Source organism: Lepidothrix coronata, unplaced genomic scaffold (genome assembly GCF_001604755.1).
Source record: "Lepidothrix coronata isolate B3197 unplaced genomic scaffold, Lepidothrix_coronata-1.0 Scaffold121, whole genome shotgun sequence".
NCBI lineage: Eukaryota > Metazoa > Chordata > Aves > Passeriformes > Pipridae > Lepidothrix > Lepidothrix coronata.
Window position 1 is genome coordinate 873,800 of NW_016690301.1, and position 18,103 is coordinate 891,902.

General features: G+C 38.5%; 1 protein-coding gene across 2 annotated transcripts in view; it reads left to right on the forward strand.

Moving 5' to 3' along the window:
* The window catches only part of TENM2 (teneurin transmembrane protein 2), a 900,957-nt gene that overhangs the window by 23,539 nt on the left and 859,315 nt on the right, over positions 1-18,103 (forward strand). The window lies entirely within an intron of this gene.

An 18,103-nucleotide genomic window follows, 5' to 3' on the forward strand; every position in this document is an offset into this window, starting at 1 on the left:
AAAACTGGGGGGAGTTGGCCAAGGGGCTGATGACCCACTGCTCAAGGGCTGGCTGGGCATTGCTCAGCAGGTGGGGAGCAATTGCATTGTGCATCACTGGGTTTGTATATTCTTTTATCATCATTATTATTATTTTCCCATCCTTTTCTGTCCTATTAAACTGTCCTTTATCTCAACCCCCAAGTTTTACCTTTTTTTCTGATTGCTTGCCCCATCCCACTTGAGGTGGAGGGAGTGAATGACTGTGGTGCTCAACTGCCTACCAGGTTAAACCACTACACATGTTAAAATTGAGTTGACAGATACTAATCTCTCATAACAGACCTGTTCAGAGGGCAGAACACTGCTTTATGGATATATAAAAACAAGTGGGTTCAGATAGGATAGAGCCAATAAAATAATTCTCAAGGGTTTACCTTTCCTTGTGCTTATTTGTAACTTAGTCTTGTGCCTGACCACTCAATTATAGTGAGGAAATGAGTACTTCTCACCTATCTCTCAGTGCTGTCTTTCCAGCTCAATGAAATATTTTTAAAGTAAGCAGAACTGAAACTCTTAAGAAGCATAAAGTATTTCAAAGGCCTGAAACACATGTTGTAAAAGTCAATCACACCTAAAATTGGGCTTCTTAATCTCAGTTGAAATATTTGAGTAGGAATTACTTCCGTAGATGTAAATATCCTGTAGTTGTCACCCAAAGGAATGACCAAACTATTTCTGCTTGTTTGTTTTGGTATTTTGTTCATTAGCTTTTGGTCCTGTTGCAGTGTCATGCTGGGGCAGTGATCTGTGTGTCCCACTGCAGCACTCCCCAAGGACGGTGTAGGGGGTCAGCTGACACTGGGCCTGGAGGAGTAGGAGCCTGCTGCTTTCAGCATGTTCTGCAGATATCTAGAGAGCACACTTTGGGTATTACAAACAAGAAAAAAATTATTACAGTCACATGCTAATTACTTAGCACCTCTAGAACTGCTCTTCCTTGGTTCAATTCGTAGATCACTTGGTTAGATCCTTACCAATATTTGCTACCTGTTTTCTTTATAACTTTTTCAGATTTTTTTTTTTCTGTTTGAAAGTTAAATTTTATATGAACTTTATAAATGCAGATAATAATTTACAAATGGCCCTTCATCACATGGAGAAAATATGAAGCAAAACCAACCTGTGAATCCACCCAAACTACATCTCATCATCACACACTCTACGTGGAAGGAGTCATGTGGTGGAGTCATTACACTTTTCCTCCAGGTTTTGCATATGATGAAAATCTGCTGTGCTGAGAATATTGGTCATGTTTAGTTTGTTATTATTAACACTTGTGTAAGTTTCCACGGAAAGCCATTTAGTATTGGTGAAGAAATACAGAAATACTCAATTGCATTTCCCATCCGTCCTCCCTTCCCTCCACTTGTAAGAACTAAACATTGCTGGTGTTTCACTAAAAAAGGACTTTCCCTCCACACTGCTCAGCTTTGGTTTTAGTAGAATTTTAGTAGAATTCTGGTAGAAACAATGCCTGTGTGTAAGTATAGCATATCAAAATTGAGGTGTGCAATCCCACCCATTTCTGTTTCATGTAGAGTAGGCCTGTCTAGGAATTTAGTTATGGGAATGGGAGACAGGAACACGGTGGTGCTTGTGGGAAAGGCTTGACTTTGCTATTGTGTAGTCATATATTTATGAGCTTACCACATACTGAGATTCTGTACCTTTTTTAGATTGCTGAAGCATTGAAGATCTGCAAGGATATGCTGCTTGTGTTTTTCTCCCTTACAAATAAACCAGAATTACTTACTTATTATTTTACAGTGACCGGAATTCCAAATTTTGCAAAAATGTCAGCCTCTTACCTGCCCACTCTTGTTTGTGCACGCTCTCCTCTGAGATTGTCATGTTAGGGTTTTAGAAACAGTGAAATTTTACATTTCTCCAGCATGATAGGAGGAAAATAACTAGGGAAGGTGGGAGAGTTGCAGGAGAACTGGGTGGTCTGAAGTGCAGTGGATTTTGCAAGAGTATCTGGACTGTAGTTAGTTTAGCTCTTAATAAATGAAATGAGAGGGAAATTTGCAACATAAATTCTATGTCTTGAATTCAGCAGATGGCAAAAGTTGTTTAGTACCTCTGATTTAAAAGATAAAACTGAAATACTAGATATGGGGAAACAGTGATAGAAATGTAGATAGGAAAATATTTAGCCATTTGATGTAGACTTTACACACTTCATGCATGAGTTACCTGAGAGCTGTGAGGGGTTCATGTTGCTCATTTTCTAAAGAAACTCCTCATCTCTGTGATCTAACTTTAAAGCTGCTTTTGTTATGCCTACAGTGGTTCAAATCAAATTCCTGAATTTTTAGACGTTGCTTTGAGTTTCTTTTTTTTCCTCTGTTACCTTTGCAACATCATCAACATTCAGAGAACCAAATAATGATCCAGCAAGGTGTAAAGTAGTTGGCATTATTAATAAAAGTAACAGAGGAGGGACCTGAAGGGGAGCAGAGAGGGAGTATTCCTAGGAAGAACTTGCTTAAAGTTATTCCATTTCTGTAGCTGAGGTCACAGGGGACTGTCTTGTGTGGTAAAGCTTTCATGCTTCATGATCACACAGAAAATTTAATCCCACTCTGGTTAAAAATGCCAGCTTCATGCCACTGCAGAGAAAAACATACAGCTTATGAGTGTGTAGAATAAATACAAGAAGAAAATATTGCAAAATACGTTCATGCAGGCTGAAATGTTTTCAGTATAAGTTCATAATAAAATCTTGATAGGAGCTGAAATGTACTGTGTAAAACTATGCAAATTAAGAAATGGGTACAAGGTGGGAGAAGATGAAACAACCCATTGTATAACTTAGAGACCAGCTCTCATGGAAAGATGGCTTTATACAATCCTACACAGCCCCATTATGGGTGTAATATATGGAAGACAATATACTCTGGTTGACTGGGAGATAAATTTAGATGCAGTAGGCAAAATCAGGGGTAGCATAAACTGGAAATAATAAATGGATCTGTACATGTGAGCAAGGCTTTGTGGGACAAAGTCTTTGAAGTTACGGAGAAGATGCTTTCTCAAACAGCTTCCTCTAATTTTATATCATGGTAAATTAAAAGCATAATGAATCTTAATTTTCTATCTGCAGACTTTCCTGAATTACAAAGGAGGGAAGGAAAACAGAAAAAAAACCACAACCCTTTCTTTAATTCTTCAGGATGTTTTTGTGGGTTCGGGGGGTTTTTTGGGTTGGGTTTTTTTGGGGGGGGGTGTCTTTTTTAAATTGGAAGATTCACTTAATTGCTTCCAGTTTTTGCTGAAGTCTTGGCATTTATAACTCATAAAGTCCCCCCTGTGTGGGGCACTGCCACAGCCTGTGCAGGCCTTCACTGCTGGGGAGGTGGGGGCAGAAATCCATGTAAGCCTGCTGCCCTGGTACCCTTTCCTGTCACCATCTCTTGAGGTGCTTTATGAAATAAGAGTTATTTTATGACAGGAAAAGCAAAAATGCTTCCATTTCATGGTTGTTTTGAGTCAGTCTTTTTATGTTCAATCCCTTTTATCCACGCTGTTCTGTGTCACTATCTTGGCAGTTGTTCGGCTTTGGGTCAGGCAAGTGTCTCAGGAGAATACAGTTCAAGTGTGCCCAAAAAGAGAAAGAAAGTGGGTCTTTTTAATATGAGTTAAAGCCCTTTTATTTTTTCTTTTTCCCTAAGTTAATATAAACTTTAAATCCAGGACATTACATGATTCAATTTTAAGTTTCAGTGGGAGGGTTTTTTTTCCCCTCCAAACAAATTAATTGACCTACCCCTAGTTGAAAGTTATTTGTTATTTCCAAATTCTCTATTGGTTCTAAAAGTCCAGATGATTTTCTTAGATTTCTTGGCAGTTAGGGATATGTGTAAATAATTGGTAATAAAAAGGAAAAGATTGCAGTGGGTAAAGGGAATTACATATCTTCCCATTTCATTCAGGGAATATATCATAAAGAATATGTTTAACCAGAGCTTTTTAGAGTGCTCTTACATACACCAAACAAGTTAATCTAATTTCCCTGCAGTCATTATAACCAACTTTTATCAATTACTTGAGTGATTAGCCAGGACTACATCATAGCTGACAAAGTCTTTCCATGCACAATAATGTAAACTGTGGGAATTCATGCCTCAGATTTCACTTTGTGTAACTCAAATCTGATGAGCAACAAAAACTCAAAACGTAGTAATTTGTTGTAATTATGGACTATCATTTAAATAACATTTTTACACCTAATCAATGCATAGGATCAGTTATTTCTGATCACTTGTAGTAAAACACAGTGATACTGATAAAGGAACAATGAAGGAAATGCTGGAAAATAATCTAACAAACTGCTACTGTTCAGATTGTAATTTACCAATGAGTATCCAAAAAATACCCAAACCCTGAACAGGAAAAAGCAAAGATGCTTTACAAATATCTTTCCCTTTGTAGTTTCCCTAGAAGAAATAGCAAGGAGTGTTCAACTCCAGTGTATTTTAAGTAATTGATGAAGAACAATTTTCCTGGCAATTACTTTTAATGTCTATATCTCAAAGAATAATAATATTTGAGCCTGGGGCCGTGCAGTCGTATCTTCTACTGTCTGCATTAGAAATAATGCTGAGATTCATGTGCTTAATTCTATAGTCCTTGCTGTCTTTGTAGCACTCTGCATCATAGCAAAATATGTTTGAAGAAGTGTGTTCTATTTTTTCTGAAGTTATTTTAGAGTAACTATGCCTTAGTATGTGCAGGGAGATAAACTAATCATAACGTTGTGTGTGGTGCTAAAGGGCACCAGAAGTGAGCCTGAGTGGAGACAGATAAGCTTGTGCAGCTTTGAGAATTTTTAAAGCCACCATGTTTTGGGGTTTTTTTTAAAAATGTTAGAAAATTATTTCCGGCCTGCCCCTGAAAACGCTGCGTTAATGAGATCACATGCAGCAGGAAGCTCGGATCTGAGCTGAGAAGCAAAAAGATATTGTGATTTGCTCAAAATTCCTTTAACATCTTTTTTCACAGTAATGATTGAATGACTTCTGAGAGAAAGGAGCCTCAATGGTGTATTTCTGCAGCTCTGTGCTCGATAGCAAGGCCAACCAGCAGTGCATCCAGTGATCCCTGTGAATTAGGGCTGCTTTAGGGACGTGGCGTGTCCCAGTGGGCACCCCAGCAGATGAGAGCAGTTGGGAAGTAATAAGCCTCTACCATTCAGGATCAGTGATTTATGACCCCGGAAATAATGCAAAGGGTGAGTCAAATCCGCCTTTTTAGACACCATAACAATAATAAAGTGGACACTTTGCTCAGTGCCTGATTTCTGCAGCACCTTCCAGGAGAAGTGAGACCAGGTTTACACACAGACAATCATCAACCTCTCACTTTTTGAGTTTGTGTTTCTGAAGTAGAATTTCCTTTCTCAGTTTTGCACAGCTGAGGCAGTTGCAGGCACACATGATTATCCACATAGACATGGGTAATGCTGGTGGGTGTGCACTTCTCTGCTTGGAAAAAGTCTGTAACCAGGGTTGTGTTTACAGGGCTGATAAAATGTTGCAAAGTAAAAAATTGTGTGCCATGTACCAGTGGTGTGTTGCAGGAGGTTCACCTACAGCACCGTATGTGCACTCACACCAAAAAAAATTCATGCCTTAACAGAGCCTACAGTGTTTGGGTTCATCTGGGTTTTTTGGTGCTTTGGGAAGATTATAAATGAAGAGTTAATTGAACAACAACAAAATACGTATCAAGACAATCCCACGACCTATTTTTTGATAATTGTTTCTTCTCTTAAGAGAACATTACCTCTCTCACAGATGGTCAGAGTGATGCATTTGGGGAAATCAGCCAAACTTGGCTTTTTTCCTGGTCTCTCTGCTTAGTAACTGCAGCATTTAACCCCAGAAGTATTATTTAACTTTGCTCCAGATACCATTTTAATCAACAATACTAGACTTCACAGTTGGAAAACTCCTTTTAAGGTGTCTGAACACAATTTTATTTTTTTTGGACTTAAAGAAACCAACTCTGCCAAAGTAAAGTTTACTTACTTTCAAATCACTTGAGAAGGGATTCCTATAATATAATCTGTAAAAAGGTTAATGAATCAGGTATTGCTTGTATTAGTAGGAGTTGATCTTCCAATAGTGAAATCAGTTTTGTGAAGGAAAAGATATTTATTCCCCTCATTCATAGGAAGATTAAACAGTTGGAATACTCATGTAGAAGCTGGGTGATTTCACTGTTAGGTTGAGTTCCTACTCTGGGACTAAAATCCAGGACTTAGTCTCTCTTTGTTATAGCACCTTATGCTTATCATGGTATTTTCTAGTGACTTTGGTGAAAATTTGAACATACAAAAACGATGAAGTGCTCAAGCAGAGGTAGGGGGGATTGCATAAGGAGAGCTTAACACTTCACAGCTGTCTGTGTGGTTGCCATGGGCAGAGGAAGCTGTACATGAGGCAGGGAACTTGTTCCTGTCAAGTAGAGGGACTCTCCTCAGTCAGAAGCATCCTGGTGGTCACAGGTGAAGAGAAGGGAGACACCCATCTTGTCCACAGCCAAGCTGTGAGTCGGGAAAAAGAAAGGAGTTGGATCTCTCACCTGTGCTTTTTCTTCTCTCTCTAATATTTGTGAAGGCTCAGAACTTGCACAGAAGTTGTACAAATACCATTTTTCGAACAGTAGGAAACTGCAACTGAAACAATGATGTTTGGCCATGACAGCTCATTCGGTACAAGCTGAGCTCTTGTAAGAGGCGTGGGAAATCATCCTGTCCTTACTCTTGGAAAGAGCTTCTGTGATATTTCAGATGCCCTGTAGTTTTGGTTTTTTACCCCAGTGCTCTTCTGCAGCTTGAAGACAGAGTTTCTTCACAGAGAAGTTTGATTTTTTTACTTTTTTTTCCAGTTGCTGCTTTTGTGGAGATTATTCCCCTTCTCAGTGTTTCTAGGTGAGCTGAGCTTCCATGCTGCTGCAGGATGCTTTGGGTTTGGCTCCAAGCCCGGAATCTCAGCACATTGCTCTTAATGGACTTGATTTGATTTTTTTCTTTTTGTATCTGCCTGCTTTTCTCTTTACTGTCTATTGTTTAGTCCAAGCAAAATTTTATTTGTATGATAAGCATGAACAGGCCAGCTCTCCCCTTGCACAGCTAGAAATTTCATTTATTTCCAACTCTGCTTAGCTTCCCCTCCTTGGAGCTGAGATGAAGCTGGTTCTGACACTGTTTCACTGCAACACAGGCAGGGGTAGGGAGCCTAGAAAGGCAGAAAACATTCTAGCAATAATTGAGCCAGAAATTATTTTTTACGTAATATTTTATTCAGATAAAACGATATTTACTTCTTTTCAAAAGTTCATAAAGATTGTTTTTAAGATGCTAAAAAAATCAGCTGTTTAAGAAGTCTATTAACTCTTCAGGTACCTTAGAACACACCCATCATTTTTGCAGAAAATGAAAAATTCTCTTTCCTCCCAGAACTGTGCTCCTTTCTGAACACTTCAAACTGTGGACAGGTCTCCTTTACCAGAATAGGCTGAAGCAACCTTTCCCACATAGCACATGTTATCACTCTCTGACAGTTGACAGCAGAGCTTTTCATGTTTGGTCTCCTTAATCTATTCTAGTACAAAGATCTGGTTTAGTGCAAGTGAGCTCTTTTTAAACTGCTTAAAATAACCTGTGTGTTACAGATTAAGAGGTTATGGAACACCCAGACGAGCAGTTCCCTGGCAAATGTGAGGGAGTGTTACTCTGATCTGGAGTGGCAAGGCAAGTGTCTGTCCCTCTGGAAAAGCCACGTGCATGGCTGCTCATCTCTTAACACCTCTGCTGGCAATTATCCAGGACTTACTGGGGGAAGAGGCTGTTTGTGTATTTAGTGTTATGAGAAAGGATCTTAGGAATAACTGTCCAGCAGCTGAAGCAATTAAATTCATTTAGATATGCTACAGAGGATGATTCTGTTGAATGCAAATGTAAATATTGGTAAGGCAACCAAATATTAAAAAGAAAGAACCTGTTTTAATGGATTAAAACACCTCATTGTAGAGGTGTTCCTTAATGTTGTTTCATAGTTTATTTCAAAGTTGCTGTAATATATTAAAGCAGAATAGCTTGTGATTTGTTCATAATGAACAATTCTGTTTGCTTCTAATTTTTAGATCTCTAAAAAAAAAAAAAGAACACAGGAAGAAACAAAGCAATTCTATTAAGTAATTGCTTTTATTCCATTCCAATTATTTTAATAATAGTGTTTAATGCCAGCTTCCTAAAGGCCAGTATGAGTTAGTCATTACCTATTTAGAATACTCGCTCAGCTATTTACTGTTTGATATTGAGCACAAACGGTGTCTGTTTGAACAATAAAGATTATTTCTTTCCCTTTATATGTGAACATCACTCCGTAAAGAGCTCTGTATCCCATGGAGATGTTAAGAGTTTGGTCCAAAACAGTGGTGTGCTGGAGTGTAAGTAGTGTCAATAGGCAAATGCAGCCCTGCCTTAAAATGGGAATTGTGTGTCCCTGTGGCCTGTCATGGGGCTTGTTGGCACTTAAAGCCCTCAGACTTGGGCAGAGTGTTGTGAATGGCAGTGGGTACCTTGTTCTAAGTAAATGGTGGAGCTACTGGGGGTAGCTCCTGTCAGCCTTCTATGTCCCTGCAGGAAAGGGGATTGTGGAAGTGGTAACCAGGAGCTGGGGGTACCAAACCCATTCCTGAACCTGGGATCAAAATGGTGTGTCCAGTTGGTATTGGCATCCTGCTGTCACATTTGGTGACTATTTAGTGACTATTGGGTAATTTCTTTGAGGAACAGCCAGGAATAGGTAGGATGGTGAGTGATCCAGCCCTGTTGATCTGGGCATGGACACAGAGCTCCATTCCTCTGTGTTTTCGTAGCAGTTTGTTGTGTGACCTCTCTTACATCTTTCCCAAATGTAGCTCTCCCATTTTGCCTCTATATCACTCATAGTCTTTGGACCTTGGGAGTGTTTCAGGCTCCTGCCATGAGCAATACCCTCCTCTACTTCCAGTCTCTAGTTCTTCTAAAAGACAAGAAGCAACTCTGATTTTTTTGCTGGGGTAAGCTGGAAAAACTTGGACTTGGATAATCAGAAAAAAACTTGTTTGACCAAAAGCTTTAAAAAAAGCCCTCACTGAGTTAACAAAACTGAAGGCAGGCAGCTCTGTAAGAATCCTTTTCTTTATTGTGTTTTTTTCCTCTTAGTAGAATGACTGACTCAAATAGTTTCGTCACATCAGATTGACTGGTTGCTTCAACAGGCTTTTAGAAGTTTGTTTGTGCCCTTTGACAGCTTTACTGTAGAAAACACATTTGTTTGCCAAAGGAAAAAAAAAAAAACTAATTATCAATACTGTGTATACAGTTTCTTTTCAGTTAGGAATCATCTTCATTTTCAAACTAGGGACAGGTGAGCTCTCTTACACTGAAACCATCATTTTTCATAGAAACTAAGGAAGCTCTTTTATTCTCTCAAGGTTGAATATGGAGAATAAAAAAATGATTTTTGCAATTCTCATGCCTTTTTGACATATTTTACTTTTTTTTACAAAAATAATAGAAAATTAATAAATAAATCCACTCTCCAGAAGCTGCATAACAAAGCAATTTGGCCTGAATATAAGAACAAAAGTATGGGGAAATCCCCTTTTTGCAAATACACATTTTTAATAGGAACAAGGTCTGCTTCAGAGCCAGACTATTATTTTCAGGTCTGCACCCAACCAAGAGTTTTAGTTGGTCTAGAAAAACCAAGAGCCTGACATGAGTTCTTGGCATTAAAGAGGAGTGGGTGGAAAGGCAGGGGGAATAGTCAGATACATAGAAAGTTTTTTTTTTTGTCAGCTAGGGGAATACAATTAATCCATTTGTCAGATAGTGTACATACACTGCTCTTCAGGGCATTAACTAGTTGTTCCTATGTTAAAAATATTTTCTTATATAAATTATGAATAAAAGGAACAGGGTTTTTTTTCTCCTTTGGTTCTCTTTCTAATTCTCTTACTATCACAGTTTATTCAGTTGTGTTCTTACACGTGTATGCTGGAGCCTGTTCACTTTGAAAATTTATGCTCTGCCTTCATTATGTGTCTTTTGCCATCTACCATAGTTTTATATTTTACTTCTTAATCTTCTGCTTGTCTCCTTTTTACCTCTCTGCATCTCTCCCCTTTTGTCTTACTCTATTATCTCTACTTTCAATCATTTCATTTAATTCAATTCATATTGTTTGCTAGCAAGTCTTTACGGAGTGGTTCTGACAATATACATGCTCAGCTTTTTGTTTTCCTGTCACAGTTACATCACATCAACCTCACCATAGTCTCAATTTCTTTTAACTGTAATTGCAATTTTCCTAAAGTCACTGGACACTTAATTGTTTCAAGATGATTTGAGCAGTTTCTGACACTGGTAAAAACTTGCATAGATAATAAGAAAACTGGTGTAATTTCTTAATAAATGACTGTGCAACCTGCTCGTGACCCTGCTTTAGAAGGGCACTTGGACTGGACATCTCCCTTGCAACCCCAACTGCTCTGTGATTCTGTCATCTACTTTGTGGACTGTTTATGCCAGATTTTGGCAGATTGCTGTCACTAATAACATTAATTTCCTATGCCATGTAGCATACTTTGTTTACTATTTCATGTCTTAGGAAAAAAATTGTTATGCAGTTCTATTTTCTTTAGTAGCTGTCAGAAAATAGTAACTGGAATGAGTTTGTAAGCAGTCCTCACTGGGAGGCTGTAGCTGAAGGCTGGAGTGGTCTGTGTGTCTTGGGGATTTTTAGGTTGCGGTTTTCTCAATTAATTGCTGCTCAGCTTTAAAAGAATAGCACAGCTCTAATATAGAATAAAAATCAGTGTGTTGGTGAAGTCATTTTTGCACAGTACTGCTTTTTCTTGTGGGTTTGTTTTGGTTTTTTTAAGTTTGTTTTTAACGTGATGGTTACCATTTTAATTTGGTGTGGGCACTGGATGCCTTGGCACTGTGGTGCATATTTAACTTGGAAAGTGGGAGTTGCCTGCTCGTTCTTTTAGAAAAGAATGGAAACCTCTGTTTGCAAACATAAGCCTTTTTTCTTCTGCATCTCTTCAGTATATTCCTTCCCACCAGCACAAGAAACCCTCCCCCATAATGCCTCTGATTACCAGGCTGATGGAGCTGTTCTCCAGTTCTTTTCAATGCAATGTCAGCCAGGGCAGCTTAAGAGTTTTCCTCACCATTTGAAGCTGAAGTCTCTCATTTGATTGATGAAGATGACTGATGTTGCACTCACATCTTTGGTTCTGCTGGGCAGCAACAGCAATGTCTGGCAGAAGTGAGATAGCAAGGACAACACCTGCTGCAACACCTTCAGCCTCTCCTGGCATTGGAAATGGAATGTTTCTTTCCTCTGCTCCAGTTTATCCAGTGCGTTGAAAGTATTATATCTTTGTCCTGACACCAACAGAGTACAAATTATTGGAGAAGAGAAATCTGCTAAATATAGTTTACAGACCCAAAGTCAACTAAGTCCTCTCATCACCATTTAAAATACAGAAGTTTAACATAGGATTTTGTTGTTTTTTTTTTTTGGGTAGGAATCAAGGAGCCACACCCTTAAATGCTCATGTCCTATAGGATTTCAGAGTTTTATTCTACACCTTTTTACTTTAAAAGGTGCAGACTTTATGTAAAGTCACAGAGTTAGCTAACATCTCTGTAGCTTGCAGTCAGAGGTCAAATAATTGACTTTTCTTAACAAATATCACTGATTTTAATTACAGACTTCAAAGAGCAAAGTATTCTCCAGAGGGGTTTACCCAGTATAGAGTAGAAAGTAGGGTGAAGTGTTGAAAATAGTTAAAATTCTTTGGTTACTGTATGTGTGATGAGAAATGGAGGGAACCAGGCTTCTAATTTGTATATGCAAGGAAAGGCAGAAATATATTTGCTCCATGTTTACAACATGGTGGTTTAGAAATAGACCCAGAAATGGCATCTATATGTTTATGTAGGACAGATTCAGAATAAAAGAGGAAGTTTTATTTGTCTCTGGAAAAGGATGACTTAAATAATTTATCACATTTTGCTTCTTGGAAGTGCCAATAATTGCATATCTGTCGTCTTAGGTGTATGTATGTACAACTGCAATCTGAAATGCTGCAGCCTCAAAGAATAAAAGAAGATAAAGAAGAAAAATTGTGCTTATTTTCTATAAATAAGCCCAAAACATTTGTCCTGTTAACCACATACCTTACACTGTTTTTTTTTCTGGGAACCTTTTACAAAATATGTTTTATGTGAGAACATTCAAGGGGCGGCTCCTCAGTAAAGCCACATCATTTTACATCTGACCCTGAAAAGCCATGAATTATGACCTTAAGGTTGGCACATTTTTGTCCTGTGGACTGATCCAGGGAAGAGGATTTTATCATGTCACACAAAACCAGCATTTCTCCTTAGCTCTTGCTGCTAAATGAAGTTAGAAACGTAATGCAGACCAGGTAATCAGTTTGCATGCCAGAAGAGGTAGGAAGGCTATAGGTGGCAGCAGTGGTTGACCTGCCTTTTTGCTGATCCAAACCTGTGATAGCTGAGAACTTAAAACTCCTCAGAGAAAGCTTTGTGCCACCTCAAAGCTCAGTTGCAGAGGGCAGTGCCCTGAGGGGCAGCACTGAGTGTCCCGTTGTACACAGGGTCTGCTTGGGAGTGCTCACGGGGAGGAGCAGCACATGTGCTTTACATTTGCATCCTGCCACTGATGCTACAGCAAAACCTATTCAGTAATTGTATTTTTACTGGGAGCCACTCCATAAATTGTAGTCGACTGCTTGTCTTGTCTCAATTCCTTTGGCAGTATTTTCCTCTCTACACATCTATCTAGTTGTGTTTAAGAACTAGCTGCTACTTTATCTCCATTTGGTCCAGGATGACAAACTATTAATTCACTGGATAAGCTGCTATTTGGTGCAAAGAAATTGCTGCCAGTTCTTCATGTGCATTGTGCCCCAGGATTCCCACGCTGGGAAAGGAATCACAGAGTTTCCTACGTGCAGGTTCTCTGGGATTACCAACAATTTCTCCATTACGTCCAAAATTATGTGATGAGATTGCCCAGTTAATTCAGTGTGTGAACAGCTGACTGAGAGAGGCTGTGCTGCTGCACAAAGAGGCTGCAGCTCCCTTCCAGAGGCTCTTTATTCCCTACTGCCCTGCCAGGGAAGGGAGTTTGGGCTTGGGGCAAGTGAGCTGTCAGAGGTGGTAGAAGCTTTTGAGATGATGGTGACTGGCATCCTTACTGGTGGTGAACTTTGAATGGGTCTGATCCAGTCAGACTGAGGCACTGAAATCTGTGGAGCCAGTTGAACACAATTATTGTAGGCAGGTTTTAAGGTTGATTCTCTCTTTTAGCACCATCCTTGAATTACAAATACTTGGTAGGAGCAAGGTGTACAAAGAGACAAGACATTCTCCCAGCTTTATGAACCAGAACCAAACTATACAATACAGATGTAGGAACTGCCTGTAAATACTGTCAGATACAATTAGCTTTCTGTGTAAGGAGCTAATATAGCTGTTATTTAGGTTTAAGCATTCATGAAAGAGGTCTGTGCAGTTCTGAAAATAAGGACTAGCATTTTCAACAAAATATCAGATAGGGGTTTTTGGCAGCTCCCTGTAATCTTTCATTCTAAAGATGAAGTATCGGTTTCTTCATCAATAACAAAGCTGCCTCACATCACACCAGAGACAGTGTCATTTAAGAAATCTGTAATTTGGAGACACCCTGTCACAAAGATGAAAACCTCCTCAACTATGACTTTCATGTTATTTTCCAGTTATATTAAGAGCTTGTAAAAGTCATGTAGCCCTGGCATTGCTACTTAGAACTATCATAAGGTAACTAAACAGTTCAGTAGGGTATTTCATAACACGAATTCTGTTTGCCAGTTCTTGCCACAGCTGTGTTAGTATTTTCACCTTGTTTTAATATCTTTTTTTTTTCTTTCTCCCACTGTTCTTTGGGTGATGTGCCTCTCTGCACCTTTAAGTCAGTAAGGTAAAGCACACTGGCATTTAACTGTTCTCCTGTTTGCTGGATATACTCTGTTCTGAAGGGAGAGCACTGATGCCAACTGTCTTGGCAGGCGTCTCTCTGCCAGGTGTGATTCCATGTGGATGTACATTTTCTTTACTTTCTGGAAGAATGTACCTGACCAGTATTAAACTGGAGTAGGAGGTACTAAATCATATGGAAAATTTCAGCCACTTCTATTTTGAAACATTTGTGTGCAAGACAAGAATAAAATACCTTTTGACAGAAACAATAACTACTCTGCTTTAAAATTCAATTACCTTTCCAAATATAAGTAAAAGGGAATACACCTATGGGAAACAAGCTAGTATGCATGACTATTATACCACTACCCCCTTCCTTTTTTATTATACCTGGCTCCCAAAGTGTTAGATTTTGATTTTTAAATGAGCTCACCAGATATACATGCAAGACAGGCAACTCCTATGTAAATTATCATTTCATATGAATCCTTATCCCATCTGCTGCCCCTTTCCTTACAGCTGTTCTTTGTTTCATGCAATTCCTGTCACGGAGTCCTGGAACCCACTGTTCAGACAGTCCTCACTCATCTGAGTAATCCACTTGGAGGCTTAGATATATTTTTGAGGGATTTAGTTTTTAAATCTTGACTGCTTTGGAGAACAGCTTTTGGGGTTTGCTTTTTTTTTTCAGTTTTGTCTAATGAATATAGTTTGCCAGATATTAAGAGCGGTGCATAAAGGATTGTTCTGGATAAGGCTTCTTTACTTCAAGCATGTTCTCTTTGTGCTCTCTCACATAAGTTATAAGGATTACCTTTGTCTCCTCTCTTTTTGTAGCACATAGTGGGATTAAGGACTCAGTACAAATAAAGAGGTGGTGGCATGTTTTAGAATTTATTGCATTTATTAAAGTATTCCAAACTCAAACTTTTCAATACAGTGATATCAATTTCAGATATTTAAGGGGATAAGTACCTATTGAGGATTTAGGGTAGGGTTGATTGAGGAAGTAAATCTACTTTCCAAACGTCTACAAAGAAAAATCAAACGAGAAATTCAGTATCAAAAACATCAAAGACAATAATGCAATTGCTTTCATCTCCAGTGTGTGCTTGCACTTCAAAGCAAAGCAAAATGTTCACCCTTCCGCCAGTGCCCCCGAAGGAGGATGAGCCTATAGTTGAAGATAAGTCTCCATCACTTTGAGAGAATAGGGGAAATATAAGTAAAATTTTGCACAGGAAAAAGAAAACAAACAACCAAACAGCTTTATGCTCTTTCTTTCACTGTAATGGTTGTATCATAAGACATTTCCCATACTCAAGGATCCTCCTGTTTCATTAAGATGTGCAAGGAATGATGTACCCCTCAAACCCTTCTCTTCACTCAAAAATTGTTTCCTTTGTTTATCTCTCAAATCTAAGGATAAGGGTATTTTCTGAGGTGATGTTCTTCATCCTAATTATCACTTCTGCCAAATGTGCTGATTGCACACAACTGAACATGTGTATTTGCTCACTTACATCCTCCCATACTTCATATTAGATTTAATTCTGAAAAGTCATTTTATATTAACAATTGTGTGAGGGACATTTTCAGTTACTCTGGCACTGTGAGGAGAGGAAGAGAGGTAAATCAACCTGTGACGCCTGTCTAAACAGTTTGCTGTGAAAGCAGCAAATTTTAGGGCTGATCATGCTATAGAAAATCATGCATGCAATGATTCCCTAAATTCAGGTATGTGATTCAGCACTCTTGATTGTCAGTGCAAATGTGGTCCCAAAACAACCCCCAGAAATTAACAGGGGAAAAAAATCAGGACATTTTCCTTCTGTACTTGCTTTGGAGATTTTTACTTTTTAGGTAAAGGTTATTGCTAAAGATATGCAGTAAACTGAAACTTATTTCTTTGAGTTGAGAACAGGTTTAAAATGGTTGTTGAGATGAGACTAAATCCAGTTTTGGTTTTTTCTCCATGCTGCTTTAGCTCAGTTTCAAAGCTATCACTGATCAGGAAGCTTGACAGGCGCAGTGTTTGCAAATCCTCACCAATGAGCAGTAACAAGATTTAAAAGTGAAACCTCTGAAGAGAGCCAGTTTGCTCAGTCAGCTTCAAAAACTGAGTTATTTAACCATCTGCAAGCTAGACTTATTTTCTTTTGTCTATCAGATATAAATCCTACACAAATAAGAGCATCAGAGCCTAGTGAATATCATCACATAAAATAATTGTCCACACATTTAGAGTTTATTTCATAACATACCAATCAGCTGAAAAGGGATTCATAACACAGTAAACTGAACAGGTTTGCTTCTAAAGGAGGGTCCAGAGGAACAGAAATATTTGGAAATCACTTTGATAGGGAAATGTATCTTTGGCCTGTTTTCCTCGTCCTTCTGTGGCAATGAATAGAAATTTGATCAAAATTGATCATTTGATCATTCTTCCTGCAGAAGTACATGGCCTGAACTGAAACCTTGTAGTCTGGTTGCCAAATCAGTGAGTCAAGCCACAAATAAGGTGTGAATTTTCAAGACTTAATTATGGTAATAAACAGGCCTTTAAAGCACAATGAGCCTCCTGTGTTATATTTGTCACTGTTAGATTTTAGTATTTTTGCCAATTAAGAGGATAAGTGGGGCGGGAGGGGGTTCCCCCAGAGATCATTCCTCAGTTAGGGATGCAGGAAACTTTCTACCAGTTTCAAGTATCATTCCCCTATAGCTGTGGTGCCATTTGTGGAAAAAGGAAGAGGGGAATACAGAGCAGAACTGATGCAAACCCTTATATGGTGCTGTTGTGTTTTGTTGGGCACTCTTGCAGTCGTGTGAATGCACAGATACGTAGATGTATTTAATAATAATCAGTATTTCTCACCAACTATCATGGTGGCATCATTTCAGGCAGCAGCTGGAAATGTTGTTTGTGGGACTGTTTGGAGCTGTTTGTTTTGCAGGAGAGAAGGGACCTGTTGTTTCCTTTTCCACAAACTTGCTTCTTATGAGCATTTGGGCTGTGAATTTTTCTAGTCTCTACTGCACAGGTGAGATTGTGGAATGGCTTAGTTTGGATACTGTGGCTTTATATTATTGCAATTTAGAATACGTTCTGGTTGGGGTACTATAGGGTTATGCAGCACCAGTCTGTATTGTAATCAGTTGTAATTAGCTGGGGAATTACCATAAGAGTGAGGTATTTGTAAACAGCAAGGTCATCAATAATGGCTCTGAATGATGAGCAGCAAGAGAAATCTAATGACATTTATTAAACTGTTGTAACCAGTTCAGAGGTGAACTTTTAACAGCAGATTTCTCTGAAGTTGCTATACTGTTGGGTTGTTTGCTTGAGGTTTTCTGGTGTAGACACATGGATTTCAGAGTGTATTAAAAAGCAAGAACGAGCACGCTATTTATGTTCTTACACAATGGTCTGAATTTTTTTCACATCCTATGAACTAGTTCTTTGTAAGACTTATATTGATAGGAACTTAGAATTTCTGTGCTTCAAAAATGGCCTTTTAAATCAAGTCTTTGATCTAATTGCCATTCACTTATTTATACATATATGTGTGTGTGTAGGAAAATACCTCTCTATATGTGTATTAGCTGTGCATATATCCAAGAATTCCATCTGTGTGTAATTAAATACCCTTATAGGTATATGAATATATTATAGCTTATAACGGGGGTGCTTATATTGCTTAGACTTGGAGCCTGCTGTGAGGGTAGGCAAAATAATTGAGTTTTTCCTTAAAGATCTCTTTCTTCCTCTGTAAAATGAACATATTTTTTGGATGTGCTTTCAGAAACATAATGACATAGTTATGGCATGCTTCCTTCATGTCTGGAGCAAATTTGTGACAGTCTGTCAAGTCTATCTTCAGTATTTTAAACTTCCCAAAACTGAAGGGGTTTTTTTTGTTTGGTTTTTTGGGAGTTGTTTTTTTTTCCTTTTTTTTTTTTTGACAGAGGAACGCAAAATCAGTCTCATCCATCAGAAATCTT